The sequence below is a fragment of the Emys orbicularis genome, chromosome 3 (genome assembly GCF_028017835.1).
Source record: "Emys orbicularis isolate rEmyOrb1 chromosome 3, rEmyOrb1.hap1, whole genome shotgun sequence".
Classification (NCBI taxonomy): Eukaryota; Metazoa; Chordata; order Testudines; family Emydidae; genus Emys; species Emys orbicularis.
The window spans coordinates 161,431,069-161,445,863 of NC_088685.1; the positions used below are offsets into that span (position 1 = coordinate 161,431,069).

The 14,795-nt window shown below is 40.1% G+C and overlaps 1 protein-coding gene across 4 annotated transcripts in view; it reads right to left on the reverse strand.

Annotated features, from left to right (window-relative positions):
* The window catches only part of CDC42BPA (CDC42 binding protein kinase alpha), a 323,508-nt gene that overhangs the window by 223,977 nt on the left and 84,736 nt on the right, over positions 1–14,795 (reverse strand). The window lies entirely within an intron of this gene.

The following is a 14,795-nucleotide window of genomic DNA, read 5'->3' on the forward strand; positions in this document are numbered from 1 at the left end:
TTTTACTCTAAGGAAAATTAAAGTGCTGATGAAAAGGTGCTGGACTGCTAGCACTGTCCCATGAAGGTATATCAATACATGCTTGCTGAGAGATCACTACTTTATGTGCAAGGGTTAATAAATTAACCTTTAACCCTTGGTTCAGTATGTTTGCTTGGGGTTTTTTGCTTTGACCTCCATTTCTGTCCAAACTCTCTTTCTAAGCCATATATTTTTACTGTATTATATTTTATTTTAATTTGGTGACCAAACTTGAACAAAACATTTCACACACAGGTAATTCTAGTGTTTATATATAATATTTTTTGTATTTTTTCCAGAGTCAAGTTTATAAACAGCAGACTTTTTCCAAAAGAAAATTTGAATCCAGGCTGATAATATGTACACTAAGTTTGAGACCGACACAAATTAGGTGAACTGAAATGTTTTAGATATAAATATTTTAAAACCTTTTAGATCCCAAATGATTAAGAGCATATGTGCAGACATAAACATTACAAATATATTTAAAAACCATTATCTAGTATGCCTCAAGCATTATATAGATTTCATTTATAATGTTGCAAGTTTTAATTATGTAACAGCACCTACAGCTATGGAAAGGCAAGATAAACATTGCCATGAGAATGAAGTAAGTAAAAAATGACTATTTTAAATCAAGTCTACCTTAAGTTACATGCCAAGACTCATGTTTAGAATTCTGCATTGCCCCTCTTAAGTTGAACTCAGCATTAACACAAAGAGAATGCAGGGAAACATTTTGGTCTGCATTCTTGTTTGGGATTAACTCTTCCAAGAGAAACACAGAAATCTAGCTGCACGTCTCGACAGGTAATAACAGACTATTTATCCCCTATATCCATGTGCAGAGGGGATCCTGTGCGTGTGGAACACCTCCTTTCTAACTTAGTGTGCTAACCTCTCTCCCCAAAACCCCATGGGCAATCAAATGAAAAGGTAAATTCTCAGGATGCATTGCTTAGAGCCATGGAACCCTCCCACTGAAGGGCAATGCCCTACCAAATAAAAGTTCTGGGGAAAATTCCCTGGAGGGGAACTTCATTGACCCACCGACATTTAAACACTCATGATCTTCAAAGGACTTTACAAATATTAGTGTTGTGATTCCTCCAGTCTTTAAAAGCTGAACTCCAATTGAGGATTATGAAATCAGAAGAATTTTAGGAAAACTGATACTGTCTCTCTTTTCAGTCCCACACCATGTGTTGTCAATGGCCTACCCATCTAATTTTTACATCTTCTGCACCCCATCCTGGCTAGCCATCTGCATGTCCTCAGGGAGACATGAGCCATGTCTCTTTGAGAAACATTATGTAAATGAATTAACTTATTAAAGGTAAAAAAAACCACTTGTTTTGGAATATTTTGTTTTATAAAGCAATTATTTGAATTCTTATCAATTCATACAATAGAAATTCCATTACTAATTCAGGATCTATTATTTAAGAGGAAGGGTGACCTAGAATATAGGGAACTGGAATGGGATTTAGGAGAAGTAGGTTCAATTCCCGGCTCCACCACAGACTTCTTCTGTGCTCTTGGATTAGACACTTAAGATACTTTGATCTAGATTCACAAAAGGACTTAGACACTGGGTCCCACTGTGATTCACAACCCCTCCACTGTCCCAAGCTGCCACCAAACCCTGTAGGGAATAAACTCACTCAACTCAGAACTCACCTACCAGACTGGACACCATATACAAACTCGCACAAAACTGCCAGAGGACCTTCCTCATAAGTTGGGATCTGGAAGATCCTTGGTGCAAGTCCCCACTCTGCCTGATGGAAAGAAGGAATCTGAACAGGGATCTGCCACCTCTCAGGAGAGTGCTCTAACCACTGGGCTACAGGATATTCTGATGTGGGGGCTCCCTCAATCTGTCCTATTTAGGCTATTCCACTGTGGATAAATAACGAAAGAGTCACTTGGCTAGAGAGAGATTGAGTAAGCACGAGAATGACTCTGTAGCTTGGTGATTAAAGCAGTCTCCTGGGAAGTGAGATACCCAGAATTCAGTTCCCCTGATCCAATGACTATTTGAATTATTCATCCATAGTGGAACTGTTTCAACAGGAGAGACTAATGGACCCCCCACATCAGAATATCCCATAGCTCAGTGATTAGAGCACTCAGCTGAGAAGTGGCAGATCCCTGTTCAAATCCTGCTCAGGTGGAAGGAGACTTTAACTGAGGGTCTCCCTAACCACTAAGCCAGGTTTTTGTGAATCCCATTCTTAGGCACCTATTTCTCCCTCATTCAATGTATAAGGAGCTTAGGCACCTAACTCAGGCTTCATGAATCCCAATGATTTTTAGGTGCCTAAATGTCAGGCATGGTGACACTCACTGTCACCACCCAAGTAGTCCCTTACCTTACAAGTGTGTCAAGAGGATAATGAGATGCCTACATATTAAAGTGACGAGGACCACACAAGTACCTGGACAGATAGACGGGAAAATGGCACGTTCCTCTAAATCAGATAAGCTATCTTAGCTGTACGCATATAGGGTTTGAAGATGCAGATAGGTGGGCATGTCAAAATGATGGTTAAGATTTAAAAGGGACATTTGAAAAAATGGCTATAAAAATCTTTTCAGATTGATTTCATGGGATACTGTATGCATTAAAGGGTATGTGCGGGCAGATTCATTTGCAGGATCAGGGACTAGAACTGTGAAAGGAGTTTCTAAGTGGAAACAGTAATTGCTTCTTCAGTACAAGAACAACAAGGTGCCATTGCACAGTTGGCCACACATATGCTAAATAAAATAAAATCCAATTTGGATTCTCCTGGCATTTCTGAAAGAGATTTATTTTAAAATAAAACACTGGTATGAATCAATCTAGATGGAAAACAAATATTTAAGTGTCCAGCTAATCATTTCATTTTATTTAAATTTAAGACAGATAGAGATTATACAGACATAAAAACCTGCTCCAGGGCTTTACAAAATCCCTCTCCAAAATGAAAGTAGCACAAAATGATAAGCTAAGAAATTCGGTTTTAGATACTTTCCCTTCTTGAAAAAAACAGACACAAACTTCAACAAAATGAAAAGTCACAATTCTGAGATTTGATAAATAAGTGAGACAATTAAATTCGTAAGTGCTCCAAATGTCATCTGATAAACAAGACACAGACCAGTTAATAAAATTAGCTTGTTCAAAGAAGAGAGGCACCCACTGTATTCATCAATTAAACTGATGTCCATGCACAATATCAGTGAAAGCAGACTGCAATGAGTGTCTTGTTACAGAACATAATAGATATTATAGGGATCCATGAACCCATAGCAGAACAGACTTTAAAATGTGACTCTACTCTATTACAATGACAACATCAGCAACTTCTAACTAAAATTCAAACCATTCCACTTCAAATGCAGTTTTAAAGTTTCAATTCGAGAAAGAGTTCGCCACAAAGCTCTTAGTTAGATTTGGTCCTACAGCAGCGGTCCCCAAACTTTTCAGGGTCGTGCCCCCCCCCTTACGCCTGTGCCCCATCAAAATTTCTAATTTTTTTAATATATATATATATATATATATATATACACACACACACACACACACATATACACATACACACACACACACACACACACACACACTCTCTAGGACTAGTAGTAAGGTCTAAGGCCCCAAGCTTGCAAAGACTTACATATGGGATTAATTTTAATGATGTGAGTAGTCCCCCTGAGTTCAGCATGTACTTGCCTTTGCAGGTTCAAAGCCTAAAAGGGAAATTTTAAGCTAAGTATTACACTGAAACTCATATTTCCTCAGACATGGCCACTTTCTGACCATAACCCTCCTTCATCCTGCATTCTTGCAAGTGCACAGGGGGCTTGTGACTAACTACCACACAGCACTACAACTTCTAAATGCTTAATATTACTTGCATCCATGTAGGACTTCCAGTTACATGAACTTCAGAGCAACAACTCTGCACACTTTGCTGTATGCTGCACAACTAAGTCCTCAAACAAAAAAATGACTGAATTTTCTGTTTGAAGACAGAAAAAAAAAATGCAGTAGTTGTATGTTGGACTACCAAGACAACAACCTCCACGGTTAGCTAGGTAAATCCTGACAGTGCATTACCTTTTTATTATGAAACAATTCTATCCCAAGAGGGTTACAATACCTTCCCCTATTACAAAGCATTGCATTAAGGAATTATAATAAATATTATTTTTAAAATGTAGTCACATCAACTTTACTTTCTCTTTCTGTTGAGCTCATTGCATGCCACAATGCAGGGTCAGGGCTCTGGGAGCCTTCCCTGTTTCAGGGGTTGCAGAGACTGAACTTGTTGCCAGGTTTTCTAAAGCCAAGGGTTCCGTAGACAATATACATCTTTCACCCACTCTGTTTTTAAACCTTTTTATATCTTAAACCATTTTTTGAATAGTTGAGCTGAAACCAAAACATGATTTCTTATTGGCCAAGCATAAATTGGATTATTCTATGTCATTTGAAATATTTTAACCAATGTAAAGATGTCAATATCATTGTTCAAATATTTTTCAATAAATAAAAAGCACCCCATTAAAAGGGTTGGTTTTTTTATGTTGAAGAGAGACTGACTACAAATGAAGGAGCAGTTCGTGATATCAGTGATTTTTGACCATTATAGGCCTGGCTGGAGTACAACGTAAAATATCTTGTTAACAAACACCAACATAGCTGTTTAAACCACCAAACAATTGTTCACTTTTCACTGTAAGGAAAGGCCTGTCATTCTTTAATTATTATAGTTTGGAATTTTCCAGGGTTCCCATAGGGATACTGGAAAAATAAACATCACTAGGTCTATTCATGTAAAAACACAACAGACAAAAATAGGTTTAGGCTGTATATAGTGATTCATGGTGTCATATTAGTGGAAGGTTTGTAAACATTTTTGGTTACTTTATTATCTCAAGAAACAGCTATGGTAATATATGGCCCAAGGGCTCCATAAAGAAAGATAATTACTAGTCCAAGAAAGATCAATTCCCTAGGCAATTTATTTTAGAATGGTTTGTACCATAGAAAGGTCATAGAATCATAGAATATCAGGGTTGGAAGGGACCTCAGGAGGTCATCTAGTCCAACCCCCTGCTCAAAGCAGGACCAAGGTCAATTTGCTTTGTCATCAACATTGTTTGTTATGCATACATCTGCAGTTCTTGTAGCAATATAATAATTTAAAGTACAGAAAATGGGTCCTGGTCAAATGTATTGGAAGGTATATCTTCTGACAGCAGTCGTACACACATTGCTCTCCTGGCTATGAAGTTGGGGGTAGATTTGATGCCACTTGTTTGACAAGGTCATATGAGTTATTTCAAAGGAAGCAAACTGCGAGGTCAAGGGAAGGATTTAATAAAATATCTCTAACTGCGTCCCTTGAAGGGCTGTCTATGCTAAATAGATTGGTAATAGAATAGGTTTAGTGATAATAAATCATGCACCCCTCCTCAGAGCTGAAAGGTCTGGAATACGTTTTCCTTGACAAGTAATACTTTGGGTGATACATTGTCATTCAGCAAAATAAAAGATTTGTGGGAGCAGAGGATTGTGCATGTGACTTTCCTTCGGTACCTCAACTCGGTGATAGCAATAGCTAAGGCAGTAGATTTTTCCACTTTATTCTTCCCCTTTTTTAAAGAGCACCATTTTTTTTGCCCTTAGTGCCGTGAACCAAATGTGATATAGATAGGCTGCAGAATTTGATTTTTGATTTTTATTTGTTTATAATTTCAATGGATAATATCAGTTTTTATTTTTAAGCTTTCCCCTCCCCCAAATTTGTATCAATTTAAATGTTCACAGTTGTGCAAAATTATGGGTTTTAAGCAATTTTTTTCAAATTTTATTAATTTTCAAGGTTGTGGGAAATTATGGACGGGGTTAGACAATATTTGTTTAAATAGAGTAGACACTGATTCAAAAAGTTAATGCTTTATAGCCAACACAAACTGTCAAGATCACACATCAAAATATACAAATGTAAATATACAAAAATATATATCCTTAAATCAAACTCTAATAAGCTCTCAAGAAGATTTTTCTTACTTTGCGTCTCTGTAAATATCTATGGTCATCAATGAAAATATTTTTTCATCAGTTTGTACAATGAAATCAACGTTTACGGACATGTACCAATAAAAATCTAATCCTTCCAAGCCTAGATGTTGAGTATTTAGAGTAAGTTCTTTTGGGAAAATGTTCCATTCTGCTCTAACTACCATTATGGCTGAGACAGACTAGTTAGGCCTTCATCTGCAGCAATGAATTGTGAAACCAGGTTCTTTCAAAACAAAAACACAAACAAACAAAACCAGCTACACTTATGTGATACTCAAAACCCAACCAGAGCAATTCTTTTCAGACTTGTCCCTACCTAGGACCAGTCGATCACAAATAACAAGGAAAACCAATCTAACAGTTCATCCTTCGGAGAAGAAACCTATCTATTAACTGTTTAAAATACCTTAACTTGCTGAACAATGTATCCCTAGCACATCTGTTTCTTCTAGCCATCCTCTAATTAAATGCTTCTTTTCCTGCCTTTTATTTTCTACCATTTCAGTTATGCCTCTAATGGATCACAGTGATAAAATAAGTAAAAAGGGGGAGCAATACAAATCTGTATGAAAGGTCTACTTAAAGCAGTGGAACTGAAGCTCCAGCTGCAGCAACTATATGCTTAGTAGCATGGATGCAAAGAGAAATCAAAGTAGTAGTAATCAAATCTTCATCTGCCAAGCCAGCCTGACCACCATGCAGGAGGATGACAGTCTCCACCCCAAATAGAGAGAACTATAAAAACTTTCCAGAAGAAGAAAGGCAAAGCAGGAGACACTGAAATATTACATTAGACTGCAAGATTCCACTACTCTGCCTGATGTATTCACAGAGAAGTGCATTAGTTTATTACTATTATTTACAATTTATTTAGCACCAGAGAAGTGCAGGGTGCTTTTCAATCAGATTGAGATTCTGTTTTGTCCTGTTCTGAAGGGCCGACAATCTAAATTAAGATGAGAACAACCTCTAGGAAAATTGATGAAACGTCATGGGCTCATACCAAAATATACAGAGGGCACACAGCTTTCTCTATCTTTCACAATATAAAAATCACAGCATCATAGAAATGTATGGCTGGAAGGGACCTTGAGAGGTCTTCTAGTCCATCCCCCCAATGGTAAAGCAGGATTAAGTACACCTAGATTATCCCTGATAGATGTTTGTCTAACCTGTTCTTAAAAACCTCCAACGACCAGGATTCCACAACCTATCTTGGTAACCTATTCCAGTACTTAACTATCCTTATTGTTAGAAAGTTTTTCACAATATCTAACTTAAATCTCCCTTGTTGTAAACTAAGCCGATTGCTTGTTGTCCTGCCCCTGTTGGACATGGAGAACAATTGATCACTGTCTTCTTTACAATAACCTTTTACATTTTTGAAGACTATTATCATGTTCCCCTTCACCCTTCTCTTCTCTGGACTAAATGTGCCCAGTTCTTTCAACCTTTCCTCAAATATCAGGTTCTCTAAACCTCTTATCATTTTTGTTGCTCTCCTCTGACCTCTCTCCGATTTGTTCACATCTTTCTTATATGACACCACCACTGTAACCAAGCTAGCCCAGAGCCTGGGTGAGATAAACCCAAGTGAGATTGGGGTCATGCTGATTGGCAGGGGTAAACATTTTGAAGAATCCGCAGGAACAGAGCAGCCTCCGATTGAAGATTCACACGCACAATTGGTCAGGTCAGTCCACAGTTTAGGCGTTCTAGATACTGATACTTAGCTCTTCCATAGCAGCACTTCTGAATAAGACACTACCATCTCTGGCTAGTCAGAACAGTGATTCTCAACATATTTGTTTTTAATGAGGGACCCCCTAAACTTAAATAGACAAATCTGCAGACCCCCAACCAAAGGTCACATGGGGAGGCAAGGGGGGGGTCATGTCCCCCTCCAGATTTCTGCCTTCTATTTGCCATGCTCCCTGAAGTGCTGGTGTAGCAGGGCAGAGCACTGGTGTGCCTCCTTGACTAGCTGCTGCCTGCTTGGGGAGTCAATGGCTGTGAGGCATCCCCCTTCTGATGGCAGGGGGAGATCTCTCTTCTGCAGTGATGCTGCAATTTTTGGTTGCACTGCCCGAACCCAGAGAGGCTGGGTGGCCCCCTGAGGTGAGTCAGGGAATGGGGGAGGCGCTTCCTCCCTGAGCTCTGCCGCCCAGGGCTAAGTCCAGTCGTTGGCAGACCCCTGAAACCTGTTCATGGCCCCCCAGTTGAGACACTGTGAGCTAGAAGACCGTCCCCCACCCTGGAAGATGATGATCTTCCATTCCCTCCCAATGGAACCACAGCAATGCAAATCTACATGGACATGAAACATTCAGCCCTCAGGAAAATGCAAGGTGCCTCCTCACCAATATGAGCACAACAAACCTACCCTCTGCTCATTACACTGGCTCCCTGTAAATATCATATCAAGTTAAAGCTGTTGGTCCTTATCATCAAGGGATTTCATGTTCTGGGGCCAGGATAAGCACTCTACTCCTTCGTCTACTGCCAAGGTAAAACTCATTCTTGCAGCAGGTATCAGCTTTCATGGGGGGCAGGACTAAACCTATGGGACAAACACCCGCAAAAACTATGAGCCACCACAAATTTAATCACCTTCCATTATAAGAGGAAGGCTCACCTCTCTTCTACCTTGCCTTCACTAGCACATTAAATAAAATTTCAAAAATCCACAATCATTTTACCATGGGAAGAGAAAGTACATGTGACAGCTGTTAGTCACCTCACTTAACATACTACTGGAAGGCACTCTGATAATACAGAGATGGGCACGGTGTAAGAGATTGAACAGAACAATTATGCAGTATCAACTTTTCCTTTCATAGATAATAAGCACTTTATAGTTTGGTACTTTCTGCAGAAGGACTTTTTCCCCTCTCCCCAACCTGGAAGGAAAGGATTTAATGTTTTATTTTAGGGATTAATCCAAACCCATTGAAATTAAAGTTTTTTTATGGTCTTCCATCAGCACTGAATCAGGCCTTTAGTGATTCTGAACTATGTTAATGGTATTTTTGAGGTTTTAGCATAGAGTTTAACCAGGGGATTAAAAAAAAATATAGTGAGGTGAGAACGGATGTTCAGTCATAAGAAGAGGGACCCTAGGGAGAAAGCCCTGCCTTTGGGGGGTGGGCTTGAGTTAGGAAATATAGAAACTATACCCTGAGCAGGAGCACACAGAGGCTCATATTCTCCTTTCTCCTCTATGCATTCCATCTTTTCTGGTGGGCACACGAAGAGTTAGACTCTAGAACAACTATGGAGGCAATAAAGACCTTGTTGATCCAAAAGACTGCTTTGCAGTACAGAAGTTCTGACCTAATTGGCCTTGAAAAGATGGTCTCGTTCGGGTGATGCATTTCCTGGTTTCCTTTTGACTCTACTGCTAAGGAAGGAGTGATGAATACTTAATAAGGGCACTGACGGAGCTCAGAACCCCACAGGATTACTTCCTAAAAACTCTTCTAAGAGCCTGGTACGGGCAGAGCAGCCCATATACAGTACAGGTGGTATAGCATCAGCTTGATGTGGAGGTCTGCAAAGTGCTGCTACAGTGTACTTTTGGTGGTTTTTTGTTTTTCTTGCCTTCCATAATTCTTTCTTCTTGATCTGATGATGTGCAGATGAAAAGAAAACAAACCACTGTAAAAAAATATACCTCTCCAGTAAGCACCACTCAAAAAACAAAAAGGGGAGGGGAAGTGACTGAGCAAGAGGGAGCTGTCTAAAACATGACCAATTTACTTGAGACAAGAAAACAAGTGGGGGAAAATAAAGGAAGCCCAGCCCCCAGGATAGCCCAAAGGCACAAAAAAAGCTTTGTTGGAACTGGCTGCCAACTCTCTGTTTAGCACATGAGATGCAAAACCCTGCAGTCAGCAGTGATAGAAGCTGGATTACAGAATGTTATTTAGACCAAGGTAAAATATAAGCCACAAAATTCTTCTCAGTTTTAACAGCTAAGACTCTGTTTTCACTATTTTGGAATTCTTCTTAAAATATTTTTCCTGATGAACAGTAAGTGCCAACATCCGTAGCGCAGTTTAAGAGAAGCTGGCAGTTCCTGCGAATATGAAATACACCCGCAAGTTCCTGTACTGTAATGGTATAGTTAGACACACAATATTCTGGCTCGTATTCACATTGAAAAAAAGTAATGTGTTCCCAGCTAGGTCAATTGGAGATCATCCAGCCATCTTTGGCTACAACGTATCCCCAAAAATTCTTAACCAGGGAATTTCAGATCAGGGTAAGAAATGAGATTTCACTTTCATATAAAAACAATCACATGCAAAACAACCCCAATGTTAACAAAATATCCACTGCAAAGATGGATAAATGCATCTCTGTCCCACAAAAATAAACCATGTTAAAAGAACATTATTAAGGATGCAAAGTCAAGCACTCAAGCTTTTGTGTATGTATTATGATACAGTCTTTAATCACATAATCATATGCCTTTTTTTCCACAGGACCCCTGCCTCATTCGGTGCATAGGATGGACCTGCTCTGGGGATGAATCATGGTTGCATAGTAAAAGAGGCGGTTGTCTGTAGGATCCCTGCCTTATTTTTGCAGAAGGTGGTGGTGTATAGTGAGCAAGTCAGGAGACTGCAGGAAGAGAAAGGATGGCCGAATGTTAAGGCAGTTGAATATTGACTTAGAAAACTGGATTCTATCTGCCACAAAGTTCGTGTGTGATACTGGGCAAGTCACTTTTCACAGGTGGTAACTAATTGTGTGTTCTTCATTTTTTGGATGCCTGACAGGAGACCCTGGGGTCTGATTTACAGAAATGCTCAGCACTCACAGCCCCAACTGAAGTCAACAGTAACTGTGCTTTGAAAATATAAAGTGCTATTTAAGGTTAAAATAACAGGAGTACTTGTGGCACCTTAGAGACTAATTCGGATGCATAAGAAGTGGGTTGTAGCCCACGAAAGCTTATGCTCTAATAAATTGGTTAGTCTCTAAGGTGCCACAAGTACTCCTGTTATTTTTGCGGATACAGACTAACACGGCTGCTACTCTGAAACCTGTCATTATTTAAGGTTAGTTGCTCTGAAAAATCAGATCCTAGGTGTCTCACATTTGGCACCCAGAATTAGTGGATACTTTTGACCTTAATCTCTCTCTCTGCCTCAGTTCCCCATCTGTAAAATGAGGATAATACTACTGCCTCAGCTCACCTGCATATTGTGAAATAAATCCATTAATGTTTGTGAAACATTATAATCATGAGCACCATAGATAAGCTCATGAGGAAATTCATAATTCTGTCTTCAGAGCAGAGTTTGAATAGTGGGCAGTAAATAAGGCACAGGGGCAGTCACTGGACAATAAGGGAAAAAACAAAATATTGAAGAGATGCTCATTAAGTGAGCACAATCCATTCTGTGCACTGACTGAGGCAGGAGTCCTGTGGAAAAATAGCATGTGGTCATGTAATTAAAGACTATAGACCGTATCATAATGCATACACAAAAGGGGGCAAAGGTTTCCTTATGTTTGATTGCTTCACTTTGCAAACTTAATCATGTTCTTTTAACACAGGTTTTTGTGTATAATTTAAAAAGAAAACTGAAAAACAGAAATTCCATCATGTGGGGTCATATTGACACCCACATAGTTTATCAACAAGGCTGCAACCTTTAGATCCACTGCATAGCCCTCTGACACTTGAGCTAATGGAGTAACAGATAGCAATAGTCAATTGTCATCCCCTATATGGACCAGCAATAGTGGGGGATAAAATACACAGTTTATCAGTAGGTTCTCACAGTTATTTGCTCACAGTAGAGAAATGTTGAGATTTAGGGATCTTGGGCTCCATTTCAGGCTCTAGAGGGAAGTGGGCTCTAGTGGTCACAGACTTTCCTGCTCATTCCATCCCCCTTCAAGTTTAACTCCTTCTGCCCATCTTCTCCAACCTGTCCCAGTCCTGTTTCTTGGCCCTCACCCATCCCAGCTACTCATCCCAGCCCCATTCCCCTCACCTAGTCAATTGTAGTCTCTCCCTCCAAACTCTCCATCCCAGTTTCCTTGCCCAGCCAGTCCTAGCTGTCCCCACTATACCCTGTCTCTCCTCCTAATATCTTCCCACTCTGCTCCCTACCTTCTTCAATCTGCTCTGATTTCTAGCCCCAGTCCCTTGCCCAACAAGTTCCAGCTGCCCCGACCAGCTTCTCATCCAATCTCTGTCTCCCCCACCCCTCTCTAGCCCATAGGCTCCCAGTCCTCCCCATTTCCCTCTCTAGCTCCCAGTCTCCTTGCCCAACCAGTTTCAGTCTCCCCTCATACTGATTCCAGTCTTCTTGTCCAACCAGTCCCTGCTTCCTCTGCTCCACTGGCTTCCAGTCTCATTGGCCAGCCAGCCTCAGTTTCCCTCTCCCTCACTGCCAGCCTCCAGTCTCGGTCTCCCCAGCCCCCTCTTGTCTCAATCTACTCCTCCCATTCCCACCTCTGGGTCCCACTCTTCTCCCCTTCAGCATTTAATTAAGCAGCTACCTCCTTTTCACAGCCTGGGCCTAATGTGGGGAAGGGCATTGAAAGCACAGGAGAGAGAGAGAGAGAGAGACGCTCTCTGTTCTTAGTTCTGGCACCTGGACCAGGCACAGCCCACAACAGCTGGGAGCAGCAATTGCATGGAAAGCCTCGGGCAGGAGCATGTTTAATGTAGACAGAATCTTCTGAGAGTTTAGCTGCAAAGCTCCAGCAATTCTCTCCTAAGTGTATGCAAACTGCAGTTTTTCAAAGGTTTATAACCTGCCCAAATCTGGCCAAGTTTTCAAGGGGATGGCAAAAGGCACATCCTTGACACAAAACACCATCCTTCCTTTGCCAAATTTCACACACCTGCTCCAAACATGGAGATGTTAGAGTTTCTCAGTAAAAGGTCTCCAGAATTATTTTAAAATGGGCAAAACAATGTATTTTGAACCAGCCTCATTCTCAGAAATGGCTGAACCATTTTGGATGACATTTCCCAAAAACATGCAGCCTAAGGCAGAAACCCAGCCTGGAAAATTTCCGAACTGTTAAAATATTGTGGTTTGATTCGTTGCAAGAACAATCTAAAATATCAAATAAACCAAAGAGAGGGCTTTGAACAATATTAAACTGCATAGCTCCTTACATTGCATTGACAGAAAACCTAAAACTAAACAAAAGTATGTACATCTAAAAGAAAAAAAATCAACTACACAACCTTGGTCAGGTCTCCTTTTACTTGCATCATTTTTAGAGAAGACGTTACATATCTTCAAGCAATTGCTTACAGTAAATGTATTAAGTTTAACAGTTTGATTCTTACATCAGGTGTTGGGAATTTCACTGTATCTTATGGGACATAAGGAAAACAGTCAGTATCATTCATTTTTACACAAGACATATTTCCTGTAAAAATAAATAAATAAATAAATAACTATGGAAAGCTGCATAAGCCTTTTGCCCTCCAGTCTTTCAACTAGCTACAGAAAATGCTCTAAGCCCAGGGGGGAAAAAACATACATCACTTTTCTTCGGATACAATTTTTTTGGATGTGTAGCTATATACTTATATACATTTCAGCACAGGACTTGTCTAAATGTTTTGCTTCACTTCTGAGCTCCATGTTACTTCATTAATCATTATTATTATTTAAAATTTTTCTCTGGTAACACCTAAATATAAATATAAAATAAAGGTATGGGGCTTGTCCAAATGAGCTTCAATATACAATTTCTTTCATTGTTATTTGTCTTTCATATGTCCTAGCAATATTGCTCACGCAGCCATTATAGGTGCTCAGCCTGCAAAGGGATCTGTGCAGGCAGACCCTTATGCCCATGAATACTTAATGGAAATCCACATGGGCACAAAGGCTTGAACAGGCACTTCTGTTTGTATGATTGGGACCTCAGGTTGTAACATATATAAAACTTTTCTTGGAATTTTAAAAATACTTAAATTTGTATGTCTAATAAAATAATCTTTAGCATCACCTTTCTAGAGTCCAGAACCACACTAAAAGTCAAAATCTCTGTTTTATTATACAAATGTAAACTTCATAAAATGCACCACTCAATGTGACAAAATGAAACTTTCTATAAACATTTGTTTTATTTGGTATAAGTAGAGAGCATGTTTTAAAAAACAGTTATCTATTAACACACTAAATTAAGGGATTTCTCATTACTACAATATCAAAAAGCCATTATATCTTAACAATTTATAAACAACTATTTTTGATCAACGTAGAGAATGAATGCAGTTTACAGTTCTTTACAATTTTTCAAACACCTTCTGAAAAATGGAGGTGATTGATGTAACATATTTCAGTAGGGAATACAAAAAGCTATACTGGCTTTTGCCATAGCAGGGAGAGGAAATGGGATTGCCAGATGTCCGGTTTTCGACCGGATACCCAGTTGAAAAGGGACCTCTGGCGAACGGCGCTGACCAGGCCATAAAAAGTCCGGTCGGCGGCGCAGTGGGGCAGGCAGGTTCCCTACCTGGCTCCGCGCGACTCCCGGAAGCGGCAACATGTCCCTCTGGCTTCTAGACATAGGGGCAGCCACAAGGACTCCGCACGCTGCCCCTGCCCTGAGTGCTGGCTCCGCAACTCCCATCGGTCGCGGGACCTGCGGACGGGGGCAGTGCACAGAGCCGCCTGGCCAGGCCTCCACCTAGGAGCCATACATG